We start from the raw sequence: 10,338 nt of genomic DNA on the forward strand, positions 1-10,338 counted from the left end.
AAATTGTCTTGTTTATTTAAGTTGTAACAGCCAGCCAAAAAGGGGCCTGTATTTTCTGCTCTGAGAATATTCTGCATCCAAACTCTATAAAATCCCGATGTCTTGATTATTGCCCAAGAAGGACTGAAAACAGAGATACCTCCGTCCTTGGCTGAGAAGAATTCAGCCTCACATCGCCTTTTTTCCTATTTAATTCTTTACAAGATGGATATTGGTACAATCTATTGGTGAAAAGTGCCATCCTGCATCTTCCATCTGCAACAAGTTCAAGAAACACTATGAAAACACTTTGAGCAACCTGCTCTAGTGGTGGTGTCCCTGCCCGTGGCGGGGGGGTTGGAACTTGACGATCTTTAAGAGCCCTTCCAACTCTAACCATTCTATGATTCTATGAAAAGAGAAAGAAAATTTCAAAAAGGAGCCCAGCTTTGCCCTGTGTTTAAGAATGTGAAGTCCTTCAATCTTACCTGTGCACTAAGGATGATTGTTTTCCCCCATTTGATGGCAATTGTGGGGTTTTTTTAAATGCACAAACACCCCAGGGAAGAGAATAACTGCACCTGCCTTCTAGAGCCAATCTCTTGGTTGAGGCAGCAGCCTGTCGCGTAGGCACATCTTACACCGCTTTGGTCTTCAAGGGAGCACGGGTTCCCAAATCCCCCGAGACCCGTCATCAGTGAGCAAAGCAACCCACCTACTTCTCCGTAGAGATCACCTTATCAGACGATTTTTGACAGGCATCCCCAGCCGACGCGCGCAGCCGCTTCCAAGGCTGGCATTTCCTCTTTGTTCCCTGTGTTTGCTTTGCAAAAAAATAACCTCACCTTATGAAAACAGGCCTCAGTTCGTTACATTCTCTCATTCGGGGGTGACTTTAAAACAAAAGCATGAAAAGAAAGGAAAAATCCACACACACCCCCGCCCTCAGATTTAATTAAAAATCCAGGACCTCAAAGGCAATTCGCCACTTAATTCCCATTATCTGTTTATCACAGACAGAAGTCTAAATCCTACAGATTTTTAGCTGCTAGAGACCGTCCTCCTAGGCTCTCATAAAAGATTTTTGAAAACTAAGAAAGAACTGGCAAAAGCTTTGATGGTCCTTTGTTCACTGCTAACAGAATAAGTATAAAGAAATCTTTTTGAGAAAATCTGAGCTAGCGTGAGCTCCTTAAACACGTGGGACAGAGGAACGAAGAGTTATTGCCCTTTGGAGATGGCATTATTTTGCTATGGGGTTGGTTTTGTCAGATGAAGTTTTATGACACATAGTGGCAATCATCCATCTTTGATGAGCAGACACACACTAAATCAGAAAGACTGCTCCCCACGGATCAGCAAGTCACAGTCAACGCACAGTTTGGTAAATCATGAGGCTCTTAAGCAAATACTCCTAATTTGATGCAAGCTGGCTTACAATTCTGCAATATTAATGTAAAAATCAGGTATTTTTACCTGGAGTGATGAAAAAGGATAAAGCGCGCTGGAAACAGGTGATCTTTGGGAACAAAAAAAAAAAAAAAAGCAACATTGCGAGTGAAAAAGAGTTGTGCATGCAACACGGAGGAGTCGATCCAAGAAAGATGTACCAGTCTCATCGCGGAGCTTTGCGAGAGACCCAGATCCGAGACAAGGGGTGACATCTCGCTTTTCAGACACCAGGTAGGGCGGAAAAACCTGTCTTACGCTGCAGATCAATACATCACTGAGAGACAGGGAGAGGCCACAGCCCAAATCAATGTGTTAGGTGTCGGAAACATCTAGGCCAACACCTGGCTACAGAGCCCTTTAGCCTCCAGAAAGCCACAGACTGAAGCAGTTGGCAGGAGATGAAGTCAGCTCCGAAACAACACAAAGAGAACGTGAAAGGAGCCTCTGTCACGGAGAAGGGCATTGCTGCTTTCCAAAAATAACCATCTCTAATGCACAGATTCCCAGGCTCAAATCTGCATGGTATTTTATTCAGGACTCAATGTCAGCTTTACTCTGTGAATATACTACATTTTGGCTGGACAACGGGGAAGAAGGGGGCGGGGGGCGTTTCTGATGTTTGCTGCACGCACTATAGTTGCTAAATCATGACATTCACTAGGATCACCTACAAAAATTAAAACACATAATAATTAACTTGCCTTTTGAAGAAATTGCAGACTGTGTTATAATGATTCTTTGGGCCTCACAGCTGGTGATTTCATAGAATCGTAGAATGGTTTGGGTTGGAAGGGACCTTAAAGACTGTCTAGTTCCACCCCCTGCCATGGGCAGGGACACCTCCCACCAGACCAGGTTGCTCAAAGCCCCATCCAGCCTGGCCTTGAACCCCTCCAGGGATGGGGCAGCCACAGCTTCTCTGGGCAACCTGTTCCAGGCTCTCGCCACCCTCACAGCAAAGAATTTCTTCCTGATATCTAATCTAAATCTCCCCTCTTTCAGTTTAAAACCATTACCCCTTTTCCTGTGCTCCGCTCCCTGATAAAGAGTCCCTCCACACATACCATGGCTCCTCTCGTTCAGGAAACACTATTACCAGTTGAACTTCATCCCTCATACTCCATTTTGTTAAGGGCACATTAAAAACGGCCTGGCCCATGGTTGCTCTGGCTATTTTAGTCCCATACACAAGGACGCATCTGAGACCACTCCCCAAGAGTTCCACTTTCAGGTCACTTCTTTTTCAAAGACTAGTTGCCGAATGAATGATGGGGGTTTGTTTCCCTCCATCACAGAATTCTTTTGTCACAGAAATGATTTATCTGTTGACAGCTTGGTTCACTGGCCCCAGGCAACTGATGTCAGTTGAAACCACTCAATGAAAAGCAAAGAACACTATACCAATTTAAAGAAAGGGGAAAAAAAAAAACAAAACAAACCACAAACAAGGTATAAATACCCTCTCCCCTAAGACTCGAAACTCTTCAGCTTGCTGTTTGCAATCCTTGCTTCCTTGTAAACGCCAGAACCTCCGTACTAAGCCCCGGAAGGGACACTGAGCTCAAGCAGAGTCAGCTCCTTCAGGTGTTAGGTATATGTTTACTGTTGGGTTGTAACGCTAATTATCACACAGAGAAGGTAGAGCAGACAGCGTTTAGTCTTAAAAAGCATTTTTCACTTTCACTAGTTGTGAAGCCTCTTCTGTCAAAGGGGTCTGGTAAAAACACTTAAAAAACACAGGGCTGTGATTCAAAGTGACAGAGGATGGGTCTACAGCTAAAGAATTAAACACGTCACCAGAGGAAGAAGATGAGATGCACTGGTGACATCCAGTGCTGGGGACTAATGCGCTAATGGCAACCCCTGCCAGGGATTAAATCAGTAGTTGGCTGTTGTTAATCTCCCTCTGTAGTCAACGAGAGGGACAACACTCAGAAAATAACTTGGAGCACCTCAGTCATACTCCTGCCCCTGCAAGTGTCTCCCCTCTACCTCTGTTTCACATCAAAGGTGAAGGAGAAAAGAATGGTTACATCAAGTTTTCATTCACATTTGACTGCACAGATTGCAACATCCTGAGAACAAGGACTGCCTGCCAGCCCCCTCTAGGTGGCCTCGTAGCAATTAGCATATTGATACTTACAAACAAAACACCACTTTAAAAGGAGTCTCATAAGAAATCTATAAACTAATCACGCGTTTATTGACACAGAAGACACAGGAGGACTATGAGGCACCACTCAGTACTTCCAAAACAAAGTCCATGGCTGAAGTTAGAAGAATCTACATACATATACACTGTATTATACTTAGAATCCAGCTGAGAAGTCGTATAAATGTAACCTGTTGCTTATTCCGTGGCTAGATGGGATCACCCATCTTTAATCTCCAAAACCAGAACAGCAGCAGGCCACGGTTTTACATTTTCCCATTTGAACTACAATCATTGTCACAAGAGCCAATTTCACGTTGGGCTGTTTCTTGCTCTTGTTGCAATTCATCACGAGAAGACGTGAGATCTCAGATACCTCGGCAAGGCATAGTCCATGAATAATACAGCCCATTACTTTGACCTTTTCAGTTTGCTTTGTGGTGTGATTGGCCAACCATTCCTGTCCTCCTCCCTGTTAACCACCCCATTAACCTGGGAGGAGAAGGTGGAACGGACAGACAATTAGCCAGCAGAATACTAAAAAGGTTAACACAGGAGCACACAGCCCTGGCTTTCTTGAGCTTTAATGGGTATTAAGATTCTGCAATCTCTTTCCTCTTTCAAAGTCTGCAGGGAAAAAATAAGAAATCGCACAAGATGAACTTTGTTCTCATTTCAGATTATAATCATGTAGTTCCTTTCAGATGTCACACTTGGATGATTCTAGTTTATGCGTGAATAAACCGAGAAGAATGTTTATTTTTACCCCTCTCAATATGGAGAATATTCAATTAGAGTGGTGAACTTTTTCTTTGAAGCTGGTCATTCTTGAGTAAAGGAAAATTGGAGAAAGTAGAGGCGAAAAAGCTCCATACGGCAGTCGTCTTGAAAAAGGTCACGCTTGCTACACTAACTACGCGAGCTGAGTCATTCCAGTCATTTCCTAGTCAAAGAGAGGAAATGGTGGAATTTTTCCATCCTGTGGGCTGTCAGCTGCAGAAAGCTTTATCTCGGGAGTCACCAGGGCAGGAGGATCTCACGTGTCTCAGGCACATGCAGAAAATGAGGCACAGTAGGTCTTGGTGTAGTTTCAGAAGTGCCTGGTGAAAGCAGCTGCCCCATTTCTGTGGAGTTTTATACATCTTTGTAAAATCCTGCAACCGTTTTGAAAGATCGCACCATCACGAATGACACGGGTATATAGGCAAGGATCAGGAAATGTTCTCTGAAGTGTTGTAGTCAAAAGATCTAATTTCGAGACTTTACATGAGCTTCTTCTGCTCGTAAAGATTTTCAAAGCAAGACTCTGGTGGTTCGGTTGCGATGACCTGGGACAGTTTGTTTTCCAGACACTGCCATATTCTTGTCTTTCTACAAATGTGTTACTATTAATAGCAATGATATGAAATACTTACTTTAGATGGAAGAAGCGAGGGCAAAGAGAAAGGGACCTTTCCACTACCCATTTGAACGTCAAATTTTACATTTATTACAGGTATTGACCGCAGTAACGCAGAGTCTTTTTTATTATCTCACAGCGATAATATAATCTCTATTTTGCTTAAGGTGAACAGTGATATTCAGACAGGAAGAATTACTAACAAAGAAAAGATAAAGCTTTAAATTATAAAAATGACTTCGTGGTTTCTCTCCGTAATACATTTTAAGTCCAGAAGGGACCATTAAGATCACCTATATGCCAAGGATTTTTACACTGTGCCTTTTGATATATGGGATCTCAAGTAACATACCATTTCTTCTGACCCTTGCTCTTGAGCACTATCTTTGATGGATTTTTACAAACTGCGTATGGAAATATTCAAACACTTAGGGGCATGCTCACAAACCGAAAGAGATTAGAGAAGCATAATTTTCCTTCAGAGGGGCAGTTGCTCTTTGGGGGATAAAAGTTTTGCTGTGGGTTTGTGACAATTTCAGCGACTGAAATCAGCACAAAGAAAAGTTTATCAGCTTGCAGCGTCTTTAATGTGTTGATTTGAAAAGATCTGTAGCAAATCTAATGAACCCTTATTCTTGATTTAAAGTCTGAAACAGAACTGAATATTTCTGGGCGTTTAGTGAGAAAAGTTACGGCAGAGTTACACCATTTACCAGCTCTCCATAACTCTACACGCTGCCATTCAGGACTAGAGGGACACCATCATCACGAGAACTTTCAACCTCAAAATCACTGGCACAAATTAAAACACATCACAGATTAGGAGAGTAGTAATCCTGTCAAGAACCAGGTTATATTCTGGGTATGGTGAATAGAAAAGGCAAATGAAGAGGAAAAAAAGAGACAGACACTCTGGCATTTGTTCTAGTGCCTGGGTGACCTAGGGAGTACCTGTGGCAGGGAATGAATCGTCCCCTCCTGCAGATAAAGAACTAAAAATCTTACTGTTCTTTGTCCTCACTAAATGAGGGCTGAGGCGATCCGTAAGAGAATAAGAGTGCCAGGAAACATGCTGAGTTGTTATACTGCCTCGAACAGTTTGTCTCCAAAGCCTCCTTTATAAGCAACACAGCAGTAACTATATTTTTGAAATATATTTATCCACCACTATTGTTAAACGCGTCCTAACAATTTTTGTTTTCCAGAGGGATGAGACCATCCGCTTTTACATATCATCAAACAAGCAGAAAGAAAGCTTTTTTTTTTTTTTTTGCTAAGATATGGAGCGTCACTTTTTGTGGGGGGAAAAGCTGGAGGTGCATAAAACTGAATTCTGCCATTTAATTAGTAATCAGCAATGATCTGTCAGTCAGAGTTACTGTAATTCATGAACTGTTAAGTCAAAGCAAAAATGGCAAGTAATTAGACTGTATCCATTAGAGCTTCACTAGCACTCACTCATACAGCTAGGGTTTCAATCTGAGGAAGAAATGGAAGTGTGAAACTCCTTAATATATTCAGCTTTTTAATTAGCAATCAGTGCTGATTTGTCAGCCATACCAAGGCTAATGCACGAGCCATTGAAACACAGAAAAAAAGGCACATTTTCAAAATCATTTATGCTTATATTTACATTCCCTCCCAGCTGAAACATTGGAGAAACCACTGAAATATCATCTTTGCCATCACAGAGCAGCAGAAAGCATGTAGGAGCTTACAATCCAACACAGCCAACGAATTACTGACTGTTGGGTAAAGACACAAGCTGAATATTTATAAGAGGTAGTTAGTATCTCCAAACACTGACAAATAAACATTACCATTTCTAACCGTACACAAAACAAAAATCTCCAAGAGCTCAACTAATACAATTTATATTCCAGTCAATCCCATTTTAAAGAATCCATCAATAAATTGATAGCATGCTTACCGGGCTGTCGCGCTTCCCTCGAACTCTGGATGGAGAAGGCAGTGGTAGAAGAGAAGGGCGAAAATTCATCCTTTATCCCATCTTCACAGGTACTGGGGAAACCTGAGCTGATGAGACAGAACACAGCCCAGTTCTGGGCTTCGGTAGGCACAAGATTTTATCTCCTGCGAAATAAGGATGGGCTCTACAGTGCTCCTGGTAAGTGAGCAGCAAAACTGGGCTCTCCAGCATCCAGCCAAAATGCTTCCTTCTTCCTCAGCCCCCAAAGAAACTGAGGGGCCGGAGAGAGAGGGGGAACAAGAGATACAAATGTTCTCCTCTTTCTACCAGCATTAATATAAACATCAGGACTTTAATTGCTTAATTTCACTAATATAAAGTACCCACACTAGGCCTCCCTAGGCAAGGTAAAAATAAAAGGATGCTTCACATCTCTTTGTAGTGAAAAAAAAGATGCTTACTTCATACGTATATTTATTTATATATATAATACCTTGCTTCAACAACAGAGAGGAGCTCCCACTATACTCAGACTCTACACTTTTAAGTCAGTGCATGGATCAGCTGATAAAGGCACCAAGACAGCTTAAACTGATTACAATTTGCAGGTAGGGTGGTAATTGCACTTCTAACTGCCTAAATTAGGCACACAAATGCATGGTTGCATTAGTACAGAGCCTGACAGAATGCTCTGTGCCAGCTGAAAGCCCTGAATAGGGGCAATGTTCTTATCTAAAAAACAACTTTCGTTTGCCGAAGGTCTGACAGCATTACATCTATTTCACTCGATGCTTAATTAGTTTGTTTTTTTCATGGTGTTCTCATTTCCATTTTAGCTTTCGTTACCGATGGGAGAGAGAGCAGGTTTCTGGCTCCGTGCTTAAAACTGGTCCCAAGGCAAAGACCGCGGCGGCCCCAGTTTGCCTTCACCCTTCCACCGTCAGCTGCACAGAGCACTCCGCCAACGTTTTTAAGCTCTCACCAGCTTTTGTGTTTTTAAAGTGCGTTTGAGCTAGCCCCTGCTTTGTCTCTGACGGCTGGCTTTTCAGAGGCTGTAAACATCCATCTCGCAGCGGAGTTTTCCGTTCCTATTTTTGAAACAGCAACTATTTTTCCTGCAAAATACAGGTCAAGCCGTCCTGTCGAATCTACAACAGACTCAGAAGCAGGTGCTCTCAAGCAGCTGTAATGTCTCCACCTTTTCTCTTTGAACAAAAACCCATAAAAGATTAATCAGCTTAGTCTAGAAATGCTTTAATAGCTTGCATCGTGTGGTTATGAATTCTAGGTATAGGCTTGTGAATGGCTGGGCCACTCAAGCCCAGACTAAGCTACATGATGAAGTTCACATGATTCAGATACCAACAAAAGGAGAAGTTCAGCTCCAACCTGTGGTCCAGACTTTCACTGGTCTCTTAGTCAGAGAGAACCCAGTCTACTGGGTTCTTTCATATCTCAGTGGGGTTTTTTCTAATTTTTTTATGCAAGCAAATAAACTATTTCTTCCTTACATGTACAAGCTTTAGTCAACGTACTCCCTCCAAACTACCACCCGAGAGCCGTACAGGCTTCTTCAACACCATTCATAGGATACACTTCCGAGATCTATTCCATATTTCAACTAGTATCAAAGATAGGTTGATAACACATCATTTTCTCAAAATGTTGAAGGACATACTTAGATAAACTCCATGGCAACATACATGTAGGACATCTACTCAAAGGAATTGTTCTCTTGGACCACTACTACCAAGAACTTCAAGACAGATATACTAAGAAGGGAAGCAAGAGAGCACGATCCTAGAAAACTGCATTCTCCTCGAAAGCTTGGATCAGAACAGTGAGGCGTCTCCATCTAACACCCACCCAACAGAAGACCCTCTCCTTTGATCGCTGTTCTTCAATTTTCAGAGGCACCAATTTAGACCAATGGTTAAGAGGAAGGAGTCTTGTAGCAATGGGCACGAGCTCATTGACCTGTTTGATTTTGTAGAGTCTGCAAGAAGAAAAGGTTGTGTTTTAAACAAAGATCATCATTTGACCTCCTCTTCAGAAAGTTCCAGTCTCTCTGAACGAAAGCAATTCTTCTGTACGCTGAACATGGGCTGGCTAACTCGTTACCAGTGGTAAGTGAACGAGAGCTAAATTAAAAAGAAATGTCCTTTTTATCCCAAAGTTTGTTCCTTAAAAAGTTGCAGAACATAACCCACAGTTTTTCCCCGATACAGAAATTCCAGCATCAAGGCTTAAGAAGTGATACTTAATTCAACTAAACTCTCTGAATTGAGGTTTTAAAACTTCTCAGGAGATTTGAATTTTCTGTCTCATGCTTGAAGCTCGGTATTGTACAAAACCTGCTGTTACTCTACAAGGCACACCCCATAGCAGCTAGGTGGCAAAAGTATTATTGTTTAAAATTCTGGTTTTGAGAACCAGTCTCACCTAAGATTTAAAAGAACACCAACCAAAATATCCCCCAAAATCATGTACTTGTTCTGATGCTACAACATGTGCACGTAGCATTGGAAATGGAGAAGGTAGGGACAAACCTCTCATTTGCATGACCACAGTGGACACCGACAAGATTTGATGTCCAAGGGGTAGAGATAAGCCAGTTTTGCATTCGCTTACCAGTAGTTCCCCCTCTGCGGCAAACTTTTAATACTGTCTTGCAAGAAAATTGGGTCAAACGGTTCCCACTTTTTTCTCCAATATCCAAAAGACACATTACACTGCTCTAAGTAATTACATTAAGAACAAGTTGTCAAATCAGCAAATCAGTGTTAATTATTATCTATCACCTTGTTATTTTAACCCAAAAATCTCACTGTTTTCACTTCTCTCTGTATCACTGAACAACTTCTGGTCCTCTGACAGCCACTATCCCAAGAGCAGTTAAGGGGTTCAGTACAATCCTAGGATCCACAGTCTTATATCACTAATTTGGGCCCAAGCGTGCCTTCAATTAACTCTGCAAGAGTACATCGCCTCAGAGGGCAGGCAAAGAGCAGCAGACAAAGTAATGAGTACAGTGCCTGTTTTAAATCATCTCATTTAATCACAAGGAGACTGAGCTGCCATTTTTCCTCTTAGTCCTAACATAAGAATTTTTTTTAACAGTACACCCATTTGTTTGGTTTTTTTTTTTTTTTTAAATAAAAAGGAAGCATCTCATGCTGAAACATGACACAACAGGTTAAGATAATAATCCATCGAAAACGCAGGAGAGGGTAGAGTCGCCCTGGAGGCAGGTAGAGTCTTCCTCGTTCTTCTCCTCCTTCAAGACTTAACAAGGCTGAACCGAACTAGTTCCTCCATTAGAAAGTTATATATAACAAATGAAGAGCAGGAGGACTCAGCACTCTGAACAATCCTTTTCCCTCCATTTAGCAACAACAGAGCTGTGCAGTTCTGGTAACTAAAAGA

Source organism: Numenius arquata, chromosome 9 (genome assembly GCF_964106895.1).
Source record: "Numenius arquata chromosome 9, bNumArq3.hap1.1, whole genome shotgun sequence".
Taxonomy (NCBI): Eukaryota; Metazoa; Chordata; class Aves; order Charadriiformes; family Scolopacidae; genus Numenius; species Numenius arquata.